The sequence below is a fragment of the Microcebus murinus genome, chromosome 9 (genome assembly GCF_040939455.1).
Source record: "Microcebus murinus isolate Inina chromosome 9, M.murinus_Inina_mat1.0, whole genome shotgun sequence".
Lineage (NCBI taxonomy): Eukaryota > Metazoa > Chordata > Mammalia > Primates > Cheirogaleidae > Microcebus > Microcebus murinus.
The window spans coordinates 66,035,488-66,051,391 of NC_134112.1; the positions used below are offsets into that span (position 1 = coordinate 66,035,488).

General features: G+C 36.1%; 1 protein-coding gene across 1 annotated transcript in view; it reads right to left on the reverse strand.

The window, feature by feature from the left end:
- Positions 1-15,904, reverse strand: part of IMMP2L (inner mitochondrial membrane peptidase subunit 2) — an 841,176-nt gene that overhangs the window by 20,598 nt on the left and 804,674 nt on the right. The gene's annotated exons all lie outside the window — the stretch shown is intronic.

Genomic DNA, 15,904 nt, shown 5'->3' on the forward strand with positions numbered 1-15,904 from the left:
TTTCCCTACCAAAGTGAAATGGAATAAGGTATGCCTGTAACACCACACATACAATCTTCCCTGACTTTGGATGAAGTTTTTTCATAAAAATTTTTGGCCATATTTAACCCATTGCATCCAGTAATAACTATCATAGGAAACCACAGTTCCAAAGTTTCCTTTTTTCTTCAAATTATTTTAAATTTTTTTTCCAGTTGGCTTCTCTATGTCTTCTTAAACCTGAGCGACAACTGCTTCATTACTTTGAAGAGATTTTCACTTGGGTTGGGGGTTAAGGGAGGATGTCTCAACCCAACTTATTTATCAGTCAAAGAGAACATCTTCCCCAATCATCAAAAATCCTGAGAGTTCACTATCAGTAGCTACAGTGCCCATGCGCCTAGAGCACCAAGATATTAATATACAGATAGTCCAAGGAAGAGGAGTCTGCGTGCAGAGAGCACAGGCTTTTGGGGTCAGAAAACCAAGTTGGAATCCAGACTCTGAAAATTAACAACTGCATCATCTTTATTGTTACTTCATCTTTATTGTTACTTTATTGTTACTCCTTTCAGTCTTACTTTTCTCATTGTCCAATGAAAATAACAATTATCAGCTCTGTAAGGTTGCCACAAGAATTAAATGGTGTAGATTGTCAAGCTCTAGCATGGTACCCTGCTACATACTAGCTGTGATGACAGCCCCACAGAAAGTCAGGTACAGATAAAGTCTGAGGTTCTGTACAGTAATAATAACAAAGAATAAGGTGTTAAAAATATGTATAGTATATCATATCCCACTGTTAACTGTTAATAGTACCAAATTAGGAATTATGACTTTGAGAAAAATTGTATTTGGTTAACTTGTGGTTACTGGTTTACAATGTTTATCATAAGTGTAAAATGATTGCAAGAAATCTTGTCCCCGTAAGTATTCTTCTTAAAAAATCTATCTATAATAGCAATAAAATATGATTGCTGTTATGTTTCATTTTTTGATACAGAGATAAACTTTGAAGGAGCTTTTCTATGTACCGAGATGAGCTCAATAAAATTGAAATCCCTTGGATTAAGGTAACATCCCTAAGAGACTTCTGCCTCTGGTAGAGGCATTTGCAGTAATGAACAAAAGAAAAATGGAAGACTCCACTCTTGCTTTAAATTACGTGTATGACAGATCACAAAGAAACTGCTTTTAGTTAAATGAGCAATATTTTCTTGATTTTTCTCCCAGCTCTTTAATACCAGGTAAAAGGTCCATTGGAAGTATGAATTTTCCTAGGAAAATAACACTGCATTATAAATGGTGCCAGTTTCTGACCACTGACTCATTCTTTAAGTCCTGCTGGCTTCGTTTTTGCTATTCAACAGAACTGCATTCTTAAAAATCACCAATGCCTCCAATGGATTGTCTTCAGTCTCCATCTTCCTCTGCAATATTGCGCATGTTAATCCCTGCTAAAAAGCCCTCCGTGGTTACTACCCTACTTCTCTTCCTAGCACTCTGAACACATGGTGATAATGTTTTGCTGACTTATCAGCATCTGCATTTCCTAAATGTAGCTATATTTCCTGAGTTTTATCTTCTTTTTCTGCCCTCTTTATCTTCTTTCCCTTTGTGAACCCATCCATCGCCATAGTTTCAACTCCTACCATGTTGCAAATAACCCTCAAATCCATATGTATAGCCCTAACCTTTCTTCTGACCTCCAGACCTAATTCTCAGAGGCCAGGAGGATATGGCCAACAGAATGTCCTCCTCATTATGCAAACATGTGCACACAACACATCAGTTCATCTTCGGTTCCCTCAACTGAGTATTGTGCCCTGGCTTCTTGATTTTGGGGTCTCCCCATCACCCGACCTTACCTATAACCTTCGGGCAATAATTGGATTGTCTTCATGTCACCACCCTCATGTCTAATTAGATGTCAGATTATTTATTGCTTGAATTCCTCTGCTCCTTCCATTCCCACTGCCCTCATCTAGTAGGAATAAATTCTCACTTCTTCCTCTCTGAATGAACACAGTAACTTGTATACCAAACTCTCCACTTGCAACCTTGTTTTGCTTCAATTACCATACACCAGATGAATTTTCTAAAGCTTTTTTCCATCAGGTCATTCCCATGATTAAAACACTTCAATCATTCTTCACTTCCTGCTAATATAAGTAAAAGATGCATAGCTTGGCATTCAAGAACCATCACAATATCATGCCCACCTACTTCTCCATTCATCTCTCTGGATATTCTTCTACCATGTAACTTATACAAGCTTCATACAAATTCTCAAGGGTGACTTCAGTGCCCACCAAAGTGCGAGAACTACTGCCCTAAACTACAACCAAAATGAAATGGTTACAATTATTGCTTGGTTATTCTATATTATTCCTGTAAGTATTCTTCATCACCACCTCCCCAGCCTCATCTACTCATATTTTAATATCCAGCAACATTTCCCATAGAGCTCTTTAAAAATGACTCTCTTCTACCTCCAATTCTATAAATATGTTTCTCATTGTTTTCTTTATAGTTATTTATATGCCTCGTCTGCCCTACATATCTATAAGATCCTCAAATGCAGAACCCATGTCCAAATCATGTTTTTATTTCTTGAATTACTAAATATAACATTTTATCCATAATAGGCTCTCAACAAATACCTTCTTCCTAAACAAAATGTTACAATGACATTCTCTTAGACAAAATCACTTTAGGAAGGAACCTCTAAATGTTCATGGCTGGCAACACGGACCTATGTATTAATTTTAGCATCAAATATATTTCATAACATAAATTACTTTAAAATTTAGATCTAATGATCATAGAAATGTACTTTAAAAGAAGAAATTTTTAAAATTTTATAATTTTTTATGAAATAGTCAAAGCATGTATACATAAACCAGTTTGGACTCTAATTTCTCAGTTTAGACTTTCATGCACCACACATGTGGTGTAAATTCACATTATACACCTTTTTTTCCTGGGAAGCTATTTTATTATTGTCATTCAGAGTCCAAGGACAAAATAAACTAACTACTAGTTTCTTTGTAGCTTTGGTCAAGTTTGCTAGTTAGCCTTTCACTGAGGGGTCAGCCCTTTTAGGGTCTAGGGTAGGTTTCTGTCCCAGCACCCTCTTACCTGCTAGCTCACACTGTCCACATCTTCTACCCTATGATACTGGGAACATGTAGCTCATGATAATCTTCCAAACTGTGACAGATTCACATTTTGAGCTTACCTTTCTTAGCCTTATGTTTTCTCTACACACATTTTTTCTTATGTTCCTATTTGTATTTTATTCAACATTTTTAAGCGTTTATGGCAGGAGGAAATCTCACATCAATTCAGTGTGCTATATTGATGGGAGCTTCACATTTCCTTTAATGTTGTTATACTGTTCTTGCAATTAATTGAAAAAAAATCCATTGATTATTAAAAATGGGCTCTACTAAATATAATAACCACATTGAATGTATGGACTGCTAAGTAGAACAGCTGCATTTGATTTTTAGAGCTGAAAATAGTGTTTTATTAAAGAAAATAAATCTCAAACCTTGCTGGTTATTTAAGATTTGTTATTTTATTTTATTTTATTGTGGTATAGATTATAGCCATGGGTATAAATAGCTCTTTCTAGGAGGCATTACAACTCAGAGCAGTTTGAACCAGTGTGAAAACAGCTAGAAGCAGGAAATCAAAATACGGCTTATTCCCACGAAAGGCAAGGGATTCCACTAGACATTGTATGTGTCAGTGTGACTGCTAACTAGAAGAGCATTAGTGATCACTTTATTAGTTGCTAATAATCTTCAACAATTTAGCAATATGGTGCAGAGAAACCAGCACAGTTTAAATAAAGGGCCAAGAGCAGTGTTTTTCAAAATACAGTCCAAGCCATCTACACAAGAATCTCCCAGGGTGCTTATTTGAATCTCCATCTTAAACAATCCCTATTGGTGATGCTTCTCTACATTTAAGTTTGAGATCAACCAGTTAAGTGTATAAAAGCAACAATTTTGGTGAGAAAATATAAATCATATCAAGAGAATTGAAGTTACATTTGAGACAAGGAAGAATGAAAACCAAGGACAACTGACATGAACTATAGGCTATGTATTAAATTGTCTACTTCTTAAGAAAAACAGGGATTTTGTGTGCCTTAATGTAAAGTGATCTCCCAGGTGTAAGAGAATACAAAATAGGAAAATCTCATCTATCCCAACCGCTCTAGTCTGAGACACCATCACATTTTAGCAGGACTATTTCATTAGCCCCCTAATTGGTTTCAAATATCACCTTATCAGCAAAGCTTTCTATGTTCTCCACATTTAAAACAGCACCATCTGATCACTTTCTGCTCTCCTTACCTTGTGCTACTTTTCTTCATTGCACTTATCTCCAATTGATATATTACATACCACAGGCTTATTCATTTGTCCTCTATCTATATCCACTCGCTAGGCTGTAAAACTATAAGAACAAGGACTTTGCTTTTTTAACTGCTGTATCCCCAGTGCCTGGAAGACAGCCTGGCATATGTAGAGGCTCAACAAATACTTACTAAATAAATAAATGAAAGCGCTTAAGCAAGTCCTCTCTTCCTTCTGGCTTATTAAAGAGAATGGAGGATTTCTAGAGAGAATAGGGAAAAAATCCAGAAAGGGTCCAGAGAGGAAGAGGCCTTGTGAGTGTGGAGCAAACCAAACCAGTGCCATGAGTTTGACAGGAAGAAGAACCTCACAGAAAAAGGAAAGAACAGAACTTCAAATCCCCTGGAACACTTGCCCTGAAATCAGTTCCTTGTAACAGAAGGTCAAACTAGTCTTTCTGGAGAAGTAGCAGTAGCAATGCTACAGGGGAGAATCTGGAGACCCGCGCAAGTGGGAGGTCACGTGGTTGGAGATAGATGCTTTCCTTCTGAGAGAACACATCTTCATCAGGTGCTAGTTTCCAACCTAGGATAAAGATCTCAAATACAGGTCACTGAGGGTACAGAACAAAGTACGAACATCTCTAACGACTGACTCTGGAAGAATGATAAAGTCCTAAAAAACAAAACTATCTCCCTGCAGACTTATGAAACTTTGGAATACACAAGGATTATCTTTTTCTTTTTTTACCTTTGAAAAGAGAAAAGATCATCTATAAATGAATAGCTGGCTTAAAAAAAAAAAAAAAAGAGGAAAAGATTGGAATTTGTTTTTCTGGGTGGTAACTTACAATCCTGGAATGACTGTCTCCTGGCAGGGACAGAATGCAATCTTAAGGAGATGAGGAAGAAAATATTTGGCAGCCTTACCTAAGATACTGTAAAGCCAGATAAAATCAGATACAAAAGAGAACAATAGAAGTTATGTAGAAAAAGGAACTATAGTAAAGTAAAGTAAGTCTCGGGAAAATTAAGGTGCAGAGAAATTAAGTCCAGTATTTAAGTCCAATAAGCCTGTGAAACAGAGTGTAAGTCCTGACACAGGAGTAAATGTGATCTCTTGGCTATTATTAAGGTTGGGTGAGAAGGTACTCAGGACTGAATATATGATTGACTGAGGAGGGGGGGTTCCTCAAAAAGTTGAACATAGAATTACTATTGACCCAGCAATTCCATTCCTAGGTATATATCCAGAGAATTGAAAACAGGGACTCACACAAATACTTGAACACACAAGTTCATAGTAACACTGCTCAAAATAGCTAAAAGTGTAAATAACCCACAGTATTCATCAAAGAATGAATGGATAGCTGAAATGTGATATATATATATATGTGTGTGTGTGTTTATATACATATATATATATATATATGCAATAGGATATTATTCCTCTATAAACAGGAATGAATTACTGATACACGAACATGAATAAACCTTAAAAAAATCTTTCTAAGTGAAAGAAGCCAGACACAAAAGATCATATATCATATGATTCCATTTATATGAAATATCCAGAATAGGTAAACCCATAGAGCTAGAAAGCAGATTGGTTATTGCCAGGGGCTGGAGTCAGAGGGGAATGGGGAGTAATTGCTTATTAACAGGTACAAGATTGCCTTTTGGGGTGATGAAAACATTTTGAAATTAGAGACAGTGGTTGCATGCCATTGTAAATATCTTAAGTGACAGAATTTCACTCTAAAGTGGTTAATTTCATTTTGTATCACTTTCACCTCAATAATAAAAAGAATAAATGTAGTCTCAAAGGCTAAAAACATTCTTAAATAATTTTTTTGAAAGACAGAGAGGAGAGGGAAGGGAAAAGGAGAGGGGAAGGGAGGAGGGAGCAGCGGTCCATGATAGCAAGTCACATGCTTATAGGAACAGCCCACACCCAAGGGCGGCAGCATACTACAGGGCCACCTCATGGGGATAACAAGGTAGCGAGACACAGAAGCAACAGAATTGTGAAAGGATGACACAGACAACCTAGTCAGACAGACCATTAGGAACAATGGTTTCCAATTCAGGAGGCAAAACACAGAGACAAAAGAGGAATGATGTACTCCACAGATGACATATACTGTGGGAACTGCAAAGGTTAATAAAGTGAGGTCTTTATCTCCAAAAGCCAACACTCCAATACACCTGTGACTTTCAGAGGAAGGCCTCGTGTCATGGTAGAGGTGATCGTAAATGTCAAGATCATTCAGAAGAGAGAGAAACCACTTTTCAAAAGTATTAAACAGAAACAGAAAAAAGTTTCCTAAACCTTTGCACTGTCCCTTACTGAATGATCACAGATGGGGATGGGGGAAAAGAAGGAAAAGTCATGAAGACAGAGGGTGTGGCTTCGTGTATGCACCAAGCGGCTCCATAGGCAACAAGGCTGGCAAGGAGGACTCTGTCTGGACCAGTGCCTGAATGCCAGGCTAAGGAGTCTGCATCGTATTCAGCAGCTAACGGGGAGCCATGGAGGGTTCTAAGTCACAAGTGACATGAGCTTTGCTTCAGGAAAATTAATCTGGAAGGTATGTGTAAGAAGAAAAAAACACTATAGTTAGGTAGAGCAATTAGAAGTGAATTCTACTAGGTCAAAAGGAATAAGTACATGTGTTTAGATAATTTCCATGGGATCAGGAAAGAGGCACAGATAAAGCAGAAAGCTGATTGGAAGTAGAATACTTCCAAAAAGAATACTCCAAGAATTTGATCTGGGGAGACTGGATGGGTAACTGTGTCATTAGTTTAAAAAGGTCGTACTGTAAGTAATTAGGAAGGAGGTGAATACAGCACATGCATAAGTTCCATTTTAGATGTATTATGTTGGAAATGCTGCAGGAACATCTAGGTGGAGATCCCAATAGGTACCAATAAAGCCCAAGGGAGGATATTAGAAGTCTTGGAGACATCCATAAAGGACTAAGGGTTGAAATTCCATTGAAGTTGGTTATGCAGATGGTCTGTGAACACTTGAGGAAATGAAATCAACCAGAAGCAAGCAGTCTGCTGCCAATTAGTTATACCAAATTCACCTCCATTTCTTTGTGATGAGGTATTTAGGCTATAAATCAGGGAAGTGTTTTAGACATGGTATGGTCTTGATTTTGTGACAGGTATTTTATGATATCATTTCATGACTAAAATGAAAGCATGCTAGGTAACAAAGCAGATGTAGATAGATTCAGAGTTAACTGAATAATCATACCTGAAGCACATTGATTACAACATTGCTGACATGAACACAAACACAGGAGGACTAAAATGTTTTAACTTTACACTAAAATATCCATACTCTTAAAGGAATGGCTGATTTACCTTACTGAGTAGTTGAAGAAACCTCTGATAGAATCACAACAAAATATTTTGTTGGTTTTGTTGGGGCTCAGAAAACAATTCCCCAAAATGAAGGCCTCAGACACAGCCTCAGAAGCAAAAGTTTTTCCCTGACCTTCTGTCCTCCTGTCTCTCAGTCCGTTCTTCCTCTTGGCTAGCCATAGAAACTAGAATCCCTCTTCTCCAAGGCAGGTCATAAAAACCAGAACCTCTTTTCCCCAAAGCCAGTCATAAACCTAAAAATATTATTCTAACTTTCCCTCTGCCCTTCTATGTAAAAACTGGCCATAAAGAAATTATCTGACCTATCTTATTTGACTGTAGGTCATAAGACCCCCATTCCAAAGAGGGTCCTGGCCCACATGCTCAGAGAGGTTAAGAACAACCTAGACAGACAGGCCTTGCTGGGTTTCCCCACTCAGTCTATTAGCATTAGAGCACACCCTTTTTCTACAATCACATTTCTACATAGCTGTCTATACTTTATTGAACCTAAGCATAAACATTTCCCCTTTATCTTTGGGTCTTCATTCTGAAGGCTCCTGGGTACACATGAATACAATTTGTATGCCTTTTTCCCAATTAATCTGTCTTTTGTGAGTTGATTTTTCAGCAAACCTTCTGAGGGCAAAGGGGAAATTTTCCTTTGGCCCCTACAGTCTAAAGTGCTATTCCATGGTTTGGAATTTTAACTAAAACTGACCACAGAAAGAATTCTTAAGAAATTAGCTCAAAAGAACAAGATAAGATTACTTGTGAATATTATCTGGAAGGAAATGGCTAAACACAGCGTGTTGTCTTTGTATAATGTCTACATGTAAGAATTCCCCATTAAACAATTTGGGAGGCTTAAATGTTTTATTGCTAAAGTATTATGGTTAACTGTACATGTCGATATATGCTAATCTTTGTCAAATCATTCATTATAAAAATTATCTTTCAATATTTTAAAGTATCAGCAATTTCCATTTGAAGATTTTATCACTGAAATTCCATGGGGAGGCAGCAGGGCCTGAAAATTAAGTACAAGGGAATATGTGACAGACTGAGCTCCCATCCAAACCCTCCGCCCTACGCTTTCTTGACTGTGAGCTAGCAGAAAGAGCTAATATGTAGCTGCAAACTACTCTGAAAATAAAGAGTTCGAAAAGGACCTAACAAAGATAATGTGTTCTCTCAAAAGAGAAATCAGTCACGATAACTACTACCTAATGGAATAAACAGATTTAGTCATTATTCAGATATTAATGATGTCTCAATATAAAACTTAATTTAATATTATCCCTTTCTAATAATATTTACAAAATACTTACCCCTGAATGTATGAGTCTTATTATTTCATTGTAATTAATCCTTTAGACTCCGGAATTGTAAAAGGGCAGATAGATGGATGAATGGACAGATGGGAAATCCTTTCCCTAGTTTAGATACCACCCACTGTAGGATCAGAGTTTGTGTTATGTGGCACAGACTGCTATGTGTATAATCTACATTTTTTCTCTCTTTCTTATTAATATAACCCTAATTTTCTTCCTGTTGGCAATACGTCAGTAAAGACTATTTCCCTGCCTCTCTTCTTACCAAGGGTGACCCATGAGATGAAAATGGAAGTTACTGGCTCTTTAAAAGGGGGCTGAGAGAATATCCTCTCCCCTACTCCGCATTGCCTTCCTCTTTCATCCTTTGCAGAATTCAGTAGTGATGGTTGGAGCCGAGCAGCAGCCATAGAAACTGGCATAGAAGCTTTACATGCCCTTAGGACTGAAACTCCTTCGAGCTAAGGAAGGCAAGGCTGGAAGACTGGAGTTGCCCTGGACCTCTGAGAGAAGGAGAAAGCCAAACAGATTCTGTTATACACAGTTAAACTTAGCCAAAACCAGTACACACAAGATATCCAGTATTTACCTCCTCACCTTTCCATCACACCATTCTAGTCATAAAATGCTGCCTAATTTAAAACTGTACTATTTGCAAGTCATTCTAAAGTTTTCACAAATATCAAAGTATAGAAAGACCCCAGCACATGCCTGGAGAGTGCACAGCCGTGTGATTATCTGAGATGCTTTGAGCAATATTTTGTATTCCTATTTTCTAAGTAAGTGCTAATGGCATGGTAATTGTCTTCATAGATTTCCAATGAAGGTGAGGTGCTTTGACAGCTGTCAGCAAAGTGTCAAATAGACTGTGGCAGTGAAAGGTGAGGGGATTTAAAAGCCCTTATTCTCGGTGGCTTTAATTTGGTCTTCAGCTAAGCTGCTAAATATTGGCATCCACTGAAGAAATAGTGTTACCCTTCCCCATAACTGCCCACTTCCTATCATGACTCCCTGCCTCAGCTGTCCCAAGCCTCTCTCCCAGACACGGCCCCAGTTTCAGGGTCTGCCCTAGCCCCTGTGCTAATCCAACTGAATAGCAAAGTACTTATGCTTCCTAATATCCAATTTAATGGGACACAGAATATTAAGTCACAGATGTTAGGATGTAGGGCTTGCTACACCTAGGAAGATTACTGGGCTTGCTCCCTGTGGTAGGAGGAATTCTGAGAAAGCTCACATGATACCCACCCACTGAATATAGCCCCCCTCCTCTGAATTATAGGTGGAACCTGTGACTTATTCTAACCAACAATATGGGAATGGTGATGGGATGCCATTCTCAGGATTACATTACGCTACATTATAGAAGAGTGTCTTAGCAAGCCCTGTGGTAAGCTGCCTACAGAAAGAGCCACAGAGTAGGCACCTGAGAACAACCTCAAGGACCTGATGGTGGCCAGACTGTAAGAAGCCAGGGCCCTCAGTTACACAGTCACAAAGAGAGGAAGTCTGTCAATAACCTGAATGAGCTTGGAAGTGAGTATTTCCCTCATTGCCCTGGTCCAGCACCCAGGTAACAACACAGCCCAGCCAACATTTTGAGTACAGCCTGTGAGACCATGAGCAGAGAACCCAAGTTAGCTGTGATTCCTGACCCACAGAACTGTGAGTCAATAAATATGGCTTGTTTTAAACCACTAAATTTGTGGTAATTTGTTAAGTATCAAAAAAAGCTAACAAACGCAAGCCTCCCTGCTGACCTGGGACCCATGGCTCCACTGTCAGTCTTGTCACTGTTCTCTTAATTGAAGACTTCTGAATCCTGAGAGTGCTAGCCCACAGCTCTGAAGCTTCAGCTTTGGTCACCTTTCTTTCTAAGGACCACTACTTCTCTCCTCCCAGGATGCACACACACCCTGCAGTCCTGCATTCTGCCTTCTAGAAATTACCTTGCTTTGGTCAGTCCTATTTTCCCAAGTAGGCCCTAACTACTGCAATCCCAGTAGTCCTTACAAAGATTGGCTCAAAGACTCTTTGACCAGTATTCAGACATCACCCATGGACAGGTCTTCCTGCCAGTAACCACCTGTCAGCCTGGATTTCAAGAAATATTTTCCCAATACTCTCGCATGTCCAATGCCTGGCATCACCATCTCTGAGGATACCTTGTACCTTACCATAAACCCTCCAGTGTTGATAGGTTTACCTAAAGTCTAACTTGAGATTGGATATATGACATTCTTACCTCGTCATTTGTTTCAACTTTTCCTTCCTTCTACATCCAAAAAAATAAAACAAAACCCTATTCATTAATTCTAAGAAATCAAAGCAAATTCAGTATTAAAAGTTTATTTATTATAGGCACTCCTGTGTATTATTATAGTATGTATAGTTGAATTTTTTGTTATGTTCAATTTGGAGGAAACTGGAATGGATTTTAACAGCAAATGAATATTTGCAGTATATTTATATCCATTTTATAGTCTTGCAACAGTTTTTTAGAACAGATATAAATTATCTTTTAACAGATCTAAATTGTTATGAAGGATTATAGTTAGGAAATCTGCTTTGTTTTATGACATACTGTATGTCACACTTCTGATACACTTGAGGCCATCTTAAACAGGACTGAAATGACCATTTATTACAAAATTCATATAGGAAAAATTATCTACTTTAACCTATCATACCCTAGTTTTATAAATGAATCGCAGTAAAAATTGAATATTTCCTATATTGTAGTATATAATGTAGTATATATTATGACATTTACTGTCCCCAACATGAGGTTACTATTATTTTCAACAATAATAACAGTTATTAATTATTTAGTACTTACTAAGTGCCAGGTATTATTTTAAATGTTTTGTATACATTATCTCATTAAACCTGGGCAAACATAATGACAAAGGAATTATCAATTTCATTTTATAGATGAGGAACTAGAAGATTAAAGACACTGTACAAAGTTTAAAAGATCACAAAATTGCTAACCAGGATTTAAATTCAGGCTTTTCTAACACCACATTTCATACCATATTATAATGTACTAGGTCTAATTTGGTTTCTGTATTTGTACAGTCAAAAATCTGTGTTGCTAAATGATTTCTAGAATTTTATTAAAAGGCAACAAATGTGACTAATTTAACATACAAATTTGGATTTTATTTTGGATCATATATTATTTGGCTTTAATACCCACACAGGTGATTCAGCAATTATTTATGAATAAAAAGAAAAGTTAAATACAAAATAGACAATACTTTCAGAAAAATGGCTAAAGCTAATCATTAATATTAAGATCTAAGTTAATAGGATTATATCGTGATCCAAATCATAAATAATTGACATCTTAACAATATTAAGCCTTATTATCTCAGACTTTAGTATATTTTTCTATTTATTTAGGTCTTCTTTAATTTCTTTCAACAATATTTTATAGTTCTCAGAGTATGCTATATACATCTTAAATTTATTCTGAATATTTCAAGGTTTTGATGCTATTAGAAATAATATTGTTTAAAATTTTTAATTTCTAAATATTTATTGCTGGTATACAGAAACATAACTTTTATGGTATATTAACCTTTTATTCTTCACCCTTACTAAATTCATGTATTAGTTCTAATAATGATTCTGTATATTTCTTAGTATTTTCTACATATATAGTCATGTCTTCAAAACTTATTGTTTTCACTTCTTAATCTATATGCCTCTAATTTTCTTTTCTTGCCATATTACACTGTCTAAGACCTCCAGGACAACACTAAATAAAAGTAATGGAATTAAATAGCTTTACCTTATTTTTTATTTCAGAGAGAAATAATTTATGATGCATTAAATTATGAAATTCTTATGATTTTTGAAAGCATTATGATTAACTATAATGTTGCTGTGGGTTTTTATAGATACCTTTTACCAGAATGAGAAAGTTTCCTTATATTTCTACTTTCCTCAGAATTTTTATTAGGAATGAACATCACATTTTATCAAATGTTTTTTCTGTACCAGTTGAAATGATCATATGAGTTTTCTCCTTTATTATGTTAATATGACAGTATACACTGACTTTTGAAAGTTAAACATCCTTACATTCCTGGGATAATCTCCACTCGGTGTTGATACATTATCCTTTCTTACATATATTGTTGTATTCAATCTGCTAATATTTTATAACAATTTTAGTCTCTATGTTCATTGGAATATTGGCATGTAGTTTTCTTTCCTTGTAATATTTTTGTCTACTTTTAATATCAAGTAATCCTTGTTTTATCAAATGAGTTAGGAAGTGTTCCATCATTTATGATTCACTTCCCCACACACCCATCTGGGAAGAGATAATTCCCTTCTTAGGTATTCCCAAACTTCAATGTGTAACTTATTCATATTTTAAAATAGATCAATATACAAAATTAGTCTGCCTTGTAGAAATGATGTTTTAGAAATATGAGCTATAAAAAGCAATGGAGAACAAAGAAATTCAAAATATCTTTAGAAACTAAATACGATATTCAGAAAATAAAACTTTGATGTTTTCAAATAGTTCTGTGTTTGATGAAATATATTTCTTATATAATTTCTAGGTTTCAAAATAAATTGTGGAATATATTCAAAATCTTATTGAACTATAATTATATAGAAAAGAATAATTTTCAAATCACTCTTAAGAGATGATTTTTAAGGATTTAAGAGTTGCCTCCCAAATTTCTAATATTCTCAATTGATTTTATAATTTCTAAAGAAAATTTTCAATGCAACTGTATTTGTTAAATGTGGTTAGTGAGAAAAATCACCAATTTAATGTGTTAATAACAGCCTTTGGATTGCTGAATAAGAAAAATCGAGTTTAAGTTACTTCAGGTTGAATAATTTCCCTTAGGAATATCACTCCTTCCTAACATTTCCAAGTTTCTCTTACAATATAATCATATCTATTAAACAGTACAACTTTTCAATGCAATGTGCAAGTGTAAACTATTCTCAGTAATATTTATAGTTCTCTTGTCCTGACCATCTTGATATGAGGTGAATCCAGCATCAGGGAGAAGCACTACTGTGGCAATGCCTCACACTGTCCCTACCACAAGTCAGGTGACACATGCAACATCAGATTGCACGGTAAGCGATTCATTACACTATTAACTTTGTCTGACCCAGTTTGTCAAGTTTTTGTGTTTTCAATGTCAATTTCTATTCACTTGGTTTTGCTAGACCAAGAAGAAATTACCTTTTTCAAAGAAAAGAAAAGAAAGTAAGACTATCAGGAAAAGTAAACTCAGAAGTCTCTTGGGGGAAAATTAAGTGCTGGTGAGAATCATCTTAAGTTAATTAACCAGTTGGGAGGTTAGTGAGACTCTTTCTTCATCCTGTTTGTCTCACACTTCCTCTCATTTTACAGTTGGCTACTTATCCTGATTCCACAGCATGCGCCAAATCAAACAAAACTTTCCAGTAAAGCATTTGCTTAGACCAGATCAAATCACTTCTTTTTGGAAAAAAGTCAATTCGTATTTTATATTCGAATGATAAAGTGTTAGTCGTCATTTTTGTATGTGATCAGCTCATTATTATTGCTACCAGAAATAACCATAGAGAAGTAAAAGGAGATTAAACTAGAAGTATACTTTCAATGTCATAAGGGATTTAGTGAAGGAATTTACAGCTACTAGCTAAAAAGACAGTTTTAAAGGATCTGTAGGTGTCTTCCATCCATGCTGATCCATTACCAAAGATAATCAGGAGTTGGCTAAAACACCTCCAACACCTCATTAAACAAACAGTCTCATACCTTAGGAGAAAGAGAATGCTAAATGATTTCTAGTACAGTATTTCAGGTGAGCAAAAGGTAAATGTATGATTATATCTCAGACTGAAAAAAAAGTGCAATTTTAAGCTTATTTCATGGTACTTTTATTTATTAAGAAACATATCTGCTTGCTGTGAGCTGATTTGTCTAAGCCCTAAGAGATAGTACCTCAGGTAATTAATGTTGCCATCCTGGTAAAAGGTTACAAAATGCCATGAAACAAATCCAAAGTGTGAAGAGGGTCAAAATATTTTATTTCATAAGTTTTCATGTTCATATCAGTGCAGTCATTTTTTAATCCTGATATTTCTGGTATAAGAAAGGAATGATCAACTCTGGAAAGAACAAATCGTCATTAGAAATGTTAAGGATAAAGGATATATAACCTGCAGAGTTTTTTTTACTAATTAAAAAGGACTGATTAAATGTAATTAAAAGTGAGGGAAAAATAGTCAAAGATAACTCACAGGTTTCTAGTATAAGATGATGGTGTTAATCATTGAAACTGGAAACCTAGGAAAAAAAGGATTTAGAAATATGGAAGTAAAGCTCACTATAGATGTCTGGAACAAAGAAATATTTGAACATCATAAGAACATGGGAAATAATTAGAGAATTTGGGCGAGTCTATGTAGGCGACAACTCGGTATGAGAAAGAAGGCAGAGAATGGAGTACTACTGTCTGTCAATATCTATGGGGTTATTTGAAAGATCAGGAGGCATCTAAGACTATACAGGCAAGTCTAAAATACAAGCAACTTAGAGTGTCCCAGGCGTCCTCAAACTATGGCCCGCAGGCCACATGCGGGTGTTTTTGCCCGTTTGTTTTTTCACTTCAAAATAAGATATGTGCAGTGTGCATAGGAATTTGTTCATAGTTTTTTTTTTAATTATAGTCCAGCCCTCCAATGGTCTGAGGGACAGTGAACTGGCCCCCTGTTTAAAAATTTTGAGGACCCCTGGAGCTCTCGGAGGGAAGGCTCTTGGTATTGCTTGCCATTGTACATATCCACAGCACCTATGACACTACTAGAA